At 40.4% G+C, this 12783-nt stretch overlaps 1 protein-coding gene across 4 annotated transcripts in view; it reads right to left on the bottom strand.

Moving 5' to 3' along the window:
* The window catches only part of LRRC4C (leucine rich repeat containing 4C), a 773256-nt gene that overhangs the window by 152571 nt on the left and 607902 nt on the right, over nt 1-12783 (bottom strand). Inside the window, exons 1-2 of one of the 4 annotated variants that reach the window (XM_075927511.1) lie at nt 6244-6328; nt 4499-5821 (exon numbers count right to left, since the gene is read on the bottom strand). The exons of 2 other annotated variants lie outside the window; for them this stretch is intronic. The gene's annotated coding sequence lies outside the window, so the exon portion shown is untranslated. Of the gene's footprint in view, nt 1-4498; nt 6329-12783 lie in introns of those variants that run through there. One more of the 4 variants, XM_006124474.4, reaches the window with a different exon arrangement.

A 12783-nucleotide genomic window follows, 5' to 3' on the forward strand; every position in this document is an offset into this window, starting at 1 on the left:
TCAAATCTACAGGAATGCCAGTGTCTGCCTGCAATACATTTTAATCCACCCAGTGATTAGAGGAATGGATTGAGTCCTAGCAAGTTCATTGTTCTTTCTAATTGTCAGCGACTGCTACACTTCACTTGCCTGCAGCTATCCAATTAACATATCACCACTACACAAAATATTGTAATATGTTCGGTGTCCTTACAACAAGAAGCAGCCTCACACTGTACTTCCATGGAGCAGTTCTATCTTAATTAGGTCTCGTGTACATTAACAGACCTGGGGGTAGAACTGCAGAATGCCAGGGAGAGACAATGAGGCCATCTCACTCTTTTTCCCATTGTTGTGCCAAGTTCAATGGAAATATTTGTTGTTGTTAAGTAGATCAAAAGGGAGAGAAGAAAAGCTCAACTAGATAAGTGAAAAACATGTAACTTGTGCCCCAAGATATTGCTATGGCAACATTTAAACAATGAACAGAAAACCCTGCAGGATTCTGCTCTGCTTCCTTGGATACCAAATGTAAATCTTCGCTCCCTTTTTTTGTGTGTGCTCGCCTGCCTGACTCCAGCTTTTCTCTTTAATGGATATAAGAATATTCCTGCTTCCCACCAGGATCACTTCATTTTAATTCACCCAGACATATCACAGCTTGTACATATGCAATTAAAAGAGGGGGGGGATACAATTGCCAAAACTCTCAGAAGAAGAGAGGGAACCTGTAAAGCTGTACAATGAAATATAGATCCCTTCATTATTTTTTTTATTTGGACATCGGATAAAGGCAGCCTTGCAGAATTCTCACAAAAATTTAACCCCAATGTTCCCCTTCCTTCAAAAAAGGCTACTTTACTACCCTTTACTTCATGATAATGATATTGGAAAGGGGCAGGGAGAGGGAACTTTCTTAAGGCAATTTTCAAGAAGTTATTTGTTGAGGTGCTGGTTACTTCCAGCCATCAAACTAATTTTTGACATGCATTGAATCACATGAGCAACCACAAGGAGCAGTCCTTTATTAAAAGAGTAGTGCTTTTTCACTCCCTGGAGGCTGCTGGCACAAGTCAGAGTAGGCAGGGCCCAGGTAAGTAGTGACCTAAGTCACTACCTCCTGACTGATGTTTGAATGGTCTACAAATAAGTTGGGGAAACTCTATTCCTATTATGCATGGACAAATTTCCATACTGTAGTTGTTGCTAATTGCCCACCTGTTTAAAAATCTCAGCAGAGAGATCCAGGGATCTCTGCAGGCCAAGGTGGAAACACAGTGAGAGTGAAGTTTACAGGACAATTAATTGCAATGGACTGTCTCCCGCCATCCCTGAAGAATATACTAGGGACTTCGGCTTCTTGGGCTGTCAAATTGTGTTTTTCTCACTGTGTACCTAATATATATTTGAAAGAGTTTGACTGTTTGATCAAGAACTCCTCCTAAATGGGAAGAGCTAGGACCATGACATTTGGTATACAGCTTCTTCTACTCATAACTTAAAGTGAGGTAAGGGTTTGCTTGTGCCAGGATAATGGGGTATGCCTAGAATGGGATTGATTCTCCTAACCACACAGAAAGGAGACAATCACCAGGCAGGTGAACGGGGCTGGCTGGAGTACCTGCTGTTCTCATCCAGGACTGCCCACTCCTCTAGGCATTTTAGGGAGGGCATGGGAAGCTGAAGCTCTCCTCCACCATTACTACAGGCTGTTCCCCTTCATCAGGGAGTGAGGGGAGAATGCAGAGTTTGCTGCATTCCTCATTCTGGCTGAGGAACACAGGGGGCAGATGAACCTTGGCCTGCCCCTCCCCCAAATGTGCTCACAGGAGCTGCATCAGCAATGGAGAAGCGATTCTCACATGGCCCCAAACTACATGGTGAGAGAGGGCATTTGTCTTACTACTATATACATAGCTGCTCACTACTCACACTGTACTTGCTATTTACACCAACTTCCTACCTGCCTAGGTAATTACAGATCTATCCCGTACTGTGAAAAAGAAGACAGCTCACATATCATATACTACTGAATACTACGCCAGAATTCTGACATGAAAGAAGGAAATAGGAAAGTCAACCAGCTTTCATTTCTACTGAGGTTCCTATGAAGTCCTTACTTTTCATTTCATTTTGTTTTCTAAGGTTATCTATCTTATTTTTGACATTTTTATCTTGCCTGGCACCTTGAAATCTTGGCAAGGTTTGAGTGCAAATTATCAGAAAGCTCAACATCCATCCACTATGTCACTGAAAGAGTTAAATTCCAGGCTGCTTCATGTGTCCTTGGCTACTTTATCAAATGAGTAATTCATGGAAGCGTGCAACTATTATTACATCTTTAGAAGCTGAGCTGCTTCTCCAGATTTCTAATGTTGACAAGCTTTGCTTATTTCAGCCCAGATTTGTGTCTAAATATTCCCACTACTTCTTCAGCATATTTAAAAGAAACCCTTCATGCTATTTACTGTACAAAATGAATCAGGCATCCTATTGTCAAAGGCTAGACTAGGGTTTTTGTTTATGGTCTCGCTTCACAACAATCCAGTGCAATGTTTGAAGATTTTCTTCCCCTTTCACTAGGCCAGCTTCTCTCTCTTTCAGTAGCAATTACTAAGTAGCAGTTTAACTGCTCTATTACTGCAACTGGTGATGTCAGTGTAACCCCAATAGGACTGAGAATTATGATAAAGATATGCAAGACACTATAGGGAGTCCACAAAAACAATACAATTGGTTTCACAGATTGACAAAATATATAGCTCACAGGAAGCATCCCTCCAGAAAAATAAACAAGACTGAAAGCATTCTATATTAAACAGGCTTAGGTAAGGACTTAAGAGAAGGGTAAGAACAAATATGACTATAAGGGAGGTTTTTGGTTTTGTTAAGTTTTTGTTTATTTATTTTTAAATTGTGCCCACTTGTTTCTTGTTTTAGGTCCAGCAGAATAAAGTGCTTGATTCAAAAATCCCCATGAACTTCTTGGGAGCAGGATTGCCTCTTCCCTCTTTCATTCCTCCCAAGTAGCCAATGCTTAAGGGACAGGACCTCAAAGGAACAGGAGAATAGGATATTTGTAAAGGGCAGAAGCTCTAATTTCCAACAGGCCAGCAAGCTCAAGAAGGTTTCTACCACAGAAATAGGGAGAGCTTGTGTTCCTTTTTTACATGTTTATTTTATTGCCAGAAGTTCCAGCTCTGTTGGACTTGTGCTTGCTGAGACAGAAAGCCCGAGAAAGAGGGAGAAAGAGAGAGTTTTAATCAAGATCTCTCCCCCACTTAACACCCTCCCCATGAGACTGCAGCTAAAAGGAGTGGGGGGTGGGGAGGAAATCAGTGGTGATGCTAATTCTGCACATTGCCTGGCCCAAAAATAAAAAGCCATTATCTGCTCAATGGGGGTCATTTATTTATGTGTTTGGGGTTCCCTCCCCCAACTTCCTTCTTCACTACATTCCAGTCAAGCTCTTTTCTGGGAGTCACTGCACATGGAGGCCGGGTTGGGGGCAGGGAAAGAGAAGGACTAATAAGCTAGCAGCTATGCCAATAGGAAAGAGGAAAAAAGTGGCTCTATTCCCCACAGGGACCCCCGGTTATATCAGACACCATCACCCACCCACCCACTACATACGTTTCTGTAGGCAAGGCCAGGCATAATTAGTGCATATTAACTTGGCCAATTATCTACCCATCAGTCCTAGTCAGTGAAACCCCACAAGAGACAGGATTTCTCTCTCAAGTGAGCCCCTAACGCCGCAGAATATTGTGTGTTTATCAATAGTACATCCACAATCGCTGTGAAAGTCCTCTGGTAACCGGAGGGATTTACCACCAAACCACAGAAAATTGCTTAAGAGATCTGGACTGGAGTACATCTGTGGCAAGCCCAGCCACTTTCTAAACTCGCCTTCCATAGTAAATACCGCCCCCCCCCCCAGTTTAGCCAGAATCACAATGTAGCGCTTCTCCCTTTACTGCCTCCTTTCTCACCGCCCCCACCAAAGACATCCTTCACCTGCCTGCCTTATTATCATATCTCCATGTTAATACACCATGTTGATCTGCAATGTCAGCTCGTATAATGAAAATTAAATAGGATCTCTTCGATTTGCAATGGTTAGAAGAAGACACACACACACACACAAAATTGGGCACCAAACTCCTTAGGCTGCCTTGCAACTTGCCGCGCTTCCACAGTTTGGGCAATAAAGCAGTAGAACATCATACACTGCAGGGGCTTTCTTCGGAGATTTCTTTGCTAGTGAACACTTACAAACCCTGCAGACCCCGACATGTAGGCATCTGCAACATCCTTGGCTTGCACTTTACCAACCATAACAGTAGCCCAAGTTATTAGTTGTCGTCCCCTACCCTCACCCCTCCTTCCCGCACCAAATCAGTTCTTATAATTTATCCAGGTTTCAATAAAAGAGGAGAAAGCGATGACGAACATTAGCGGGGGCATGTTTTCTTTCCCAAATAAATAATAATAATAATAAAATATCAAATGCACTCACTGTATTTCAGATTGCACAGAAGACTATCCAGATGGAAATCCGAGTGATTAAAGGGTAGGGGGAAGGTGGGGGAAGGAAAGCAAAGGGTGGTAAACTATTTCATGTCAGCAGCAAAGCCAAAATTAAAAAGAAGGAATGAAATTTAAAAAGACAAAATATCCAACTGCAATTTGCCATCAATTTCAGTTAACAGGCTGCAATCCAACACAATCTAGTGATTTTTTTTCCTCCTTCACCGGATTCTTCTTCTTTTCCTCTCCACCCACCCCCTTTTTTTCCGTCGCTCTTAACTTTTCTGCTTAAATTCGTCGTAGTTATATCATTACATTCCTCTTCTCTTGGGGGAGCTTTATTTTAACTAAACATTAAAAGAAAACCTCAGAGCAAGAATGGTCCTTCTCCTTTCTGAAACTTTTCATTCCAGTGTAGATCCTTTGCCCAGTTTCCTTTCTCGGAGGATTTTTGCCTTTCTGGCTCCTCCGTTCTCCATTGCCAACTCTGGTGGGGTTTTTTTTCTCCTTTGGAGGATAAGAAGGGCTCCTTGATTTTAAACAACCCTCTATCTGAGACCGTTTGCTTTTAATGCATTTGTGTTGTGACTGTTAAGATCCAGATCTTGTCAAGCAATTTTCTTCTTTCCCCTTCTTTGCTGCACTATCAATTATCCAATCCATGTGTTTCCACGTTAGATCGGGGGTTCCCATTCTTCTGTTTCCCGTTTTCCTCCACACACACCTTTACCAGAGTCTCCTCTTACATTTAGAATTGGGGTTTTTTTTTTGTGTGAAAACAAACTTTTGGTCTCTTTCTCTCTTCCCTCTCCAAAGATCTGATTAGATTTCCAATCACAACCCAGTGCGCAATTGGATTTTTGATTTGAGCAAGAAGCCAGCCATCCACAGCATCACCACCATCTCCTCTCTTCAAATTCCACGTTATATCCTTTTGCCTTCCCTCCAACTCCTCTGCATTTTCATAATCTCACATTAAATGGAAATAGGTTGAGAGGAGGAGGGAGGAGAGGAAAATTCAAGGTTCCCACCAGCTGTCAAGAATACATCCATCCCTTATTTAATTTTTTTACACATGTGGGGTGAGTGTTTTTGACACTCCCTCCTCTCTTTGCCCCCACTTCTCAAAATCGTCCTGACGTTAAAAGTCCCCTGATGGGGCACAAACACTGCCCGGAAAGGCGTGATTTGTCCTCTTAACTCTGAATTTCATAATCACGGGCTCCCCTTTCTCTTCATTTCGGCTTCCTCTTCATCTTTTGTCCAGAAACAATAAAGATCCAGCAGTACCGAGACGGGTAAACTTCTATTTCTTCTTGGGAGAGAGAGAGAAACACAGGGAGTCCTTCAATTTCTGCTTCCCTTTCCCTCCCCCTATCTATTGCAATTGCAGCTCTGATCTCATTTGCAAGATCAGCCTGGTATATTTCAGATCTACAAGTTGGTATCCCTTTCTGCACAGCAGTGGCTTAGGCTCCCATCTTTTTCCACATTCCTGTTACCTTCCCCCTTTCTCCCTCCCTCCCCTGCAAGATGACACATTCCCAGGAGCGCAGCTGCTTCTTTCATTCCTTATCCCAGAAATGCACAGCAGAAACCTTTCCTCCCTGCCATCAGCTTAAGCCCGAGCTCTCCTTATGCATGTATGTATGTATGTATATGTATTTATATAGATCCAGTTCCAGTCAGTTGCTGCTAGGAGTAGCTTTGCTCGCTCTCTCACTCCCTCCCCACCTTTGCAATGACACCTCAGTATTTCCAAAGGTCCCCGGGTCAGACTTTCTGCCTACACTCGTCCCTTCTCCCGTCTTCAATTCTCTCGTCCACCCCCCTCCCCCCTTCCTTCTTTTCTCTGCTTGTGATCAGTAAAATACAATTACCCAATTACCTCCCATCATCTTAGCACTGATTGGTCAATTGCATTAACACTTGATGTCAAGGAAAAGGGTATTGGAGTGCTTGTGATAGGGCACTGCTGCCACCTGGCTGCCAGTCTGGGAACAGGCACAGTGTTACCTCAAGAAACCTCCAAGTGAGGAAGGAGTAATTGAAAAACAAAGGCTCGTCTTGAGGAAAGGAATGTCAAAACTCATTTTCTTAAAAGCTTGCCTGATTGTGGCAGCACAACAGTGTTCACAGGTACATACCTAGCCACAGAAGGATAGGGAAAGTTAATGATTTTGTATAAAATCACACTTTAGAAACCTGCTATATTTCATTTTACTCCAGTAGCTTTCTCTTTTTGTGAAAACAAAAAAGCAGTCATGTAGCACTTTTGTGGTTTGACATGTATCTGTGAACACAGTAAACATATGTATTTTACATTACACACACCCAAACACATTAATACATACACAACCCATTTTCCACCATACATTGGGGGGGGGGGGAAGTATCACTCAGTACAAAAACACTTGCACTTTAACATATGGGAGATCTTTAAAGAATCTTATGGTTTCTTGAGATTTGTGAGCAGTTAAGTAGCATGAGAACAATATAATGGCCACATTTACACTACAAGCATCAAAGCAGCAGCGTTACAATGCCATAGATATATTTCTATAATCCCATAATTAGGTTTATTTTAAAGCATTTTTAAATTAACAATTTACATTTTCACAATTGTGCAAAATAATATGCTTTAAGCATTTTTTGATTTTGACCTATTTAAATTTTCACAACTGAAGAAAACTGTGGGAGATCTGGCAATAATTATTAAATGCCAGTAGACATTGAGATTCAAAAAGTAAAAGCTTTGTCACAGTTACAAGTGTCAACACCACATTTCAGAATATACAATGTATATGTCTCAAATCAAATTCTAATAAGTTCAAAAGCAGTATTTTTCCCCTATTTTGTCTATTCTGTGTTCAATTATTATTGAATATTTTTTTTTTTTGCAGTTTGTGTGTGTTTGGTGAAAACGACATTTACTGACATTTACAGATAAAAACTAAATCCTTCCAAGCTTACCCATAATGTAGACACAAACTATGGCAACAGCAGGGTTTGATTTTTTTCATCCCTGTAGGTCCACATAAGCATTCTTTCATCAACCTAACTGGGGAGTAGGTCAGCATAGCTATAGTGCTATCGGAGTGGATTTTTCACTCCCCTAAGTGCAATGGAGATGCCAATCTAAACTTCAGTATGGACCAGGCCAATTACTAGACTCTCAGATTTTCTGGTGTAACTCCAATGGGATAAATCTGACCATAATCAGAAAAAAAAAGTATTTATAGATCCAAACTCTTCCACATGCACCCAAAAAAAGAATGAGCCAGGCTCTTTGAAGTAATTATAGTGGGATTCCATACATCAGTTATTTTTAGCATGCAATTACACAGCTACACCTTCACTTTGCTCTGCACAATAGTAACATATATATTTTAGGTATCCTTACTTAATCTAGCGTTTTGATATAAACTTGGAAAAAGTGAAAATGAAAAAAAATGGAGAATGGAAGTGTTACAGTTACAAGTATGGGACTTGAACATATACAATATCTCAATACATATTAATTTAATTGTCAAGTATATTTTCTGGTTAATTTCAGTACAGTAGCATAGGCCATGGATCTCAGTCTCCAGCTGCACATTACTTCTAGTTGTGTTGACTTGCCCAGAGAACTTATGAAGTAACATTCCATTTAATGTGAATGAGGGGGATCACCTCCTTGCTCTTAATCAAGCATATATTTTAGGGCTTGATTTGCTGTCATTGAAGTCAGCAGCAAATATTCATTGACTTAAATGGGTGAAGGATCAGGACCTAGATCAATAATAAATGTGGTGGTTTTCCAGGCATGCTGCATGCTTTTCAGTAGGGTTTTGTGAAGAGGGCTAAGGGTATGCACCTCGACAGGAGAAGGGATAGAAGGAAACATTTGTAAGTAGCTAGCTGCAAAACCTGACCATTTTTGCTGCTGGACTTCTGATACAATCAAGCATTAGCACTTCCTTAAGACTATTTAAATATAAATACATAAATAATAACATATTTTTCAGAAGAGTAAAATATATCTCAATAAATGTTTACATCAACATTTTAATAACTTTTTCCTATGGCAAAGTTTCAACTACACAGCAAACGACATTGCACACTACTCATTAGTTATTGAGTGTCAGGTTAATATGCAAAGAACCTAGCTAAAAAAAATTGGCTTTGTTTTTATAAGGTGCCTTTATTACTTGCCTACAAAAATTAAGAGTCTATGAACAAATATGAATTCAAATAAATGATCTTTGTAAGTGGTGATGCTCATCACTGACCTTAGGGCAAGGCAATTTCCTTGAGCACTGCGTCTTCAGGGTCCTGAGCAGCAATTGACACCAACTCTTTGGCTGGGCCTGGAGCTGGGAGTCTGTGTTTTGTTACGGCCTCTGCAGGGACCGGCTAAGGGCTTGGGAGCCTCCTCTGGCCCAGGCTAGCACATCATGACGAGGAGGGGCCAGGAGCCAATGGGCAGGCTCTCCATTAGAGGGTGGGGGAAGGCTGAGCTGGCCCCCTGAGCCCGAGCCAGGATCTGGCTGCCCATCCAGAAATAGCAATGTCTTAAGGGGAGGCTGCTCCCAGGAGCACACCAGACTGGGCCTGGCACCCACTTGACTGGGCAGAGGCTACAGGATGGTGTGAGACCAGTGAGATCCTGCTATGTAAACCCAGGGGTACCCTGCACAAAGCCAGTATGGTGCTCATGTCAGTGCTAAGCACATGTAAGTACGCAGGCACATCACAGAGCTCTTTGAGCTGGAGCGTGCCCAGAGACCCTGGAAGCATGGGAGTGGAGGTATGAAGGGGTGTCCGCACAGGGTTGCCCTAGCAAATCGCAGCAAGAAGACAAACTTCTGCCCCTGCATCCACTGGCTAGGCCCCACTTTCAACGTGCTACCTTGGGCCCCACAAACTCTTTAGCTGGGACTGCTGCTCAGCTTTTGCACATGTAATCTGATTCTCATATGCACCCATCTGTGGTAGATACAGCAGTTTGCTGAACACTGACTAATATTCATTTACCTTTTCACCGGAAATTAGCATTTCATGCAGTTTTCATTCCAAATGGCATTAAAATATTATTTTAATGGTATCAGTATTTATATGACTACATACAGTGAAATAATGTATTAGGTACAGTAGATATAATTTAACCAAAAATGTAGTAGCAGGAGTAGTAGGATGCTGATGACAGGGAATGGATCACTTGATAAATGTCCCTGTTTTGTTTGCTCTCTCTGAGGCATCTAGCACTGGCTACCTTTCACAAGACAAGATACTGGGGTAGATGGACAATTGTTCTGACCCAATATGGCCCTTCTTATACAGACTAAAACCATAAATTCCTCTTCTAAATTAATACTTTTTATATGCTAATTATAGTTTATCCAAATAAAACAAACAATATACAACGAGGAGTCACTCAGAACACAAATTCAAACCAATCTGGAATTAAATTATACTATCAGATTTCCAGGCTTGCTTGGCTTGACAACTAGACGTCAACAATCTTGAAAACATGTTTTTGAAAAATATCAGCACATTTAATCATTCATTAATGCGTATATGTATCATCCAAGTAAATTGTTATAGTTGGTCAAAACCGGTTGGGTAAAATGTTTCTTCCCTGATACTTTTTACTAATTGTTTTCTCAAGTTTGTTTTATGCTGTTTTTGAGCATTCCATTTTTCAGTTTGCATGGAACTTTTAGGACCTAGTAATTTTCTGTAGATTAATTGGCAAAATTTACTTCTACAATAGTTCTGCATTTCATGTGAAAGTACTATGAGAGATATTTTGGAGAATTTAGAAGAAATAGAATAATAGCCAGACATCCATCCATGCACTTTCAAAGCACAAATACTGACACAGACAAGGCCAAGTAGAGAAAGAAGTAGTTAGGGATATGTATATTCTGGCTCCTTCTCTACATGGCCACTCGCCTTTGCTTTATTTAGGCAGAAAGAAAGTCTTAAGGATGGTAGCAGCTGTCTGAATGATGAAGGAGCTGGTTGTGGCCTAAGTGGATGCTTTGAAGATGCAGTCACACTCGTGCTGGAGGGCTGGGTCCTTGATAATTAGACCCCTCCTGCCGTAGTGCAGCTAAAACTCAGAATGCTGCATATGGTGATGCACGTGTCAAGAAACCATAATCAAAGTCTCATTGACTTCAAGTTCCATTGAAGGACCAAGAGGATTCTGGACCAGTGAAGATAATTAGTTACATTCTGACAAATGATCTGAAACAACTGACAATTGTTTCTCATCAAACTGGACCAGTTACCCTGATGTTAGGTAAAGGAGAATCTCAATACAGTACTTACTTGAATGTGACAGCAAATGTTGATGTAATTGGCAACGTAATAGCAGGTTGCAATAACACAATTGTGGCTTATTGGCAGTAAACTGGGGCTAAAGGACTGAACTTTTATATATGAGTGGCATTGAAAAGGTTTCAATGTAAAAGATTGGATACTCAAAGTTATCAATATATGGTGGCTGACCTTCACATCAAGAGGATGAGATAGATACCAACTGCACTGTTAGTGAAGTCTACAGAGAGAAAAATAAATGGTGCAAAAACTAGCAAAGAATAGGGAGAGGCGTGAAAAGGGGGGAAATTAGACAATTTTTCTAATAAAAAGGAAAGTGGGAGGCACTTTCAGAACTATCTATCGACTCTGATACAATTACATATCAGCTTTCCTTGTATACAGTCACAAAAGAAACCCTGGAAAATAATCCTCCTTCTTCTTTATAAAACACCGTTAGCAGGAAGTTATTTGTGCATGGAAACATTACTCTGTCATTTTGGTTCTTTTCAGTCTGATACCTTTCACAAGAAAGAAAATTGCCTGAATCTGATCCAAAGTCTGTTGAAGTCAATGGGAAACTTTTCATTGTCTTAAATCAGCTTTGGATTAGGCCCTCTTTAGTCTAATTAAATGAACAACTTGTCTCCGGAATGAAAGGATGGTGAGAATCCAGTAGTATATTACAGTGAGATTATGTTACAGTAAGAAAATCAAAACTTGACTTTGATCTGATTCATACCTATGTGACATATATAATTCCACTGATTATCATTGGTTTACTCTAGTGTGAGTGATATAAAATTTAGCTCCAAAGCCTTCAATAACAGGAGTCCAGACATACTGTTTCATATACATAAGAATCCCCCCACTCATTTTAGATTTAGTCTCAACCTATTCACAGTTCCCAGATATGAAGTTCGGTTTCTCAACTAAACAGTTATTGGAACACAGGGGCTTATTAGGAGAAGTCAAACACAAGTCACTGTGATTAATACAGGGGTAAAACAGAGTAAAATTTAATGGACTGCAATACTCAGGAGGTCTGACTAAATTGTTTGTTGGCCTCCTGTATCCTTACACGCTATTAAGCAATGAATCCTAAAATATTTGTTTGGAAGGAAAATACCAGATGCTGCATCTTCCATTTGTAAAGATGTTCCTTGTAAACTTGATTCCACTTCACACAGTAAAACTCTCAACGTGTTTGTTTGAATCTTGTGTGCTAATCCAGCTGGACAGCTGCAGACACAAACATCACAATCTGTAGTTAAAAATGTCTGGGGCTTAATGTGCTCTATTCTTCAATAAGACACAATTTACTGCATAGAAAGATCAGCTGATTTGTGAAAAGGAATTCCGTGGCATGCAAGTTTCTTTGCACCACAGGCCATACAATTAGTGACTGAAAGTCTTGTAAAAGAAAGTAAGAAGTCTTCTACTATTAGGGCAAAATTATCCTTTCCAGTCTGCAATGAGGATCTCTTTTCCACCTGAGAACATTGTACATAGAATGTGCACAGAATGAGCAATAGAAATGAGCACTGTGGATATGTGAGAAGAAATATGTCCATAATATTTAAGTGAAGAAAAACTGCATTAAATTGTTTCTAAGCATAATTTTGACTATATTATTACCAAATTGGTAGGTCTAGTGTCCAGATTTTTACTAAAATAAATGCAAGTCCCTATGAACTTAAAGTTCATTCCTGAAAGGATGCTAAGCAACTTCAAGGCCAGTATTGACTTTAGTGTGCCTTCAAGTTTTTTAGCAACTTACTGGGTCAGGATTATAAATCTTTATGGTATGAATATGATCAGAAAACTGATTGTGTAAAAATGTCTGAATAAAATGAGTGAAATTCTGGCTCTATTGAAATTTGTGGCAAAACTCCCACTATCTTTAGTGAGGCCAACATTTCATACAAAATATCTACCTCTCATGTGACTTGGAGTTGTGTCTGATCT

This window comes from Pelodiscus sinensis, chromosome 4, assembly GCF_049634645.1.
Source record: "Pelodiscus sinensis isolate JC-2024 chromosome 4, ASM4963464v1, whole genome shotgun sequence".
Lineage (NCBI taxonomy): Eukaryota > Metazoa > Chordata > Testudines > Trionychidae > Pelodiscus > Pelodiscus sinensis.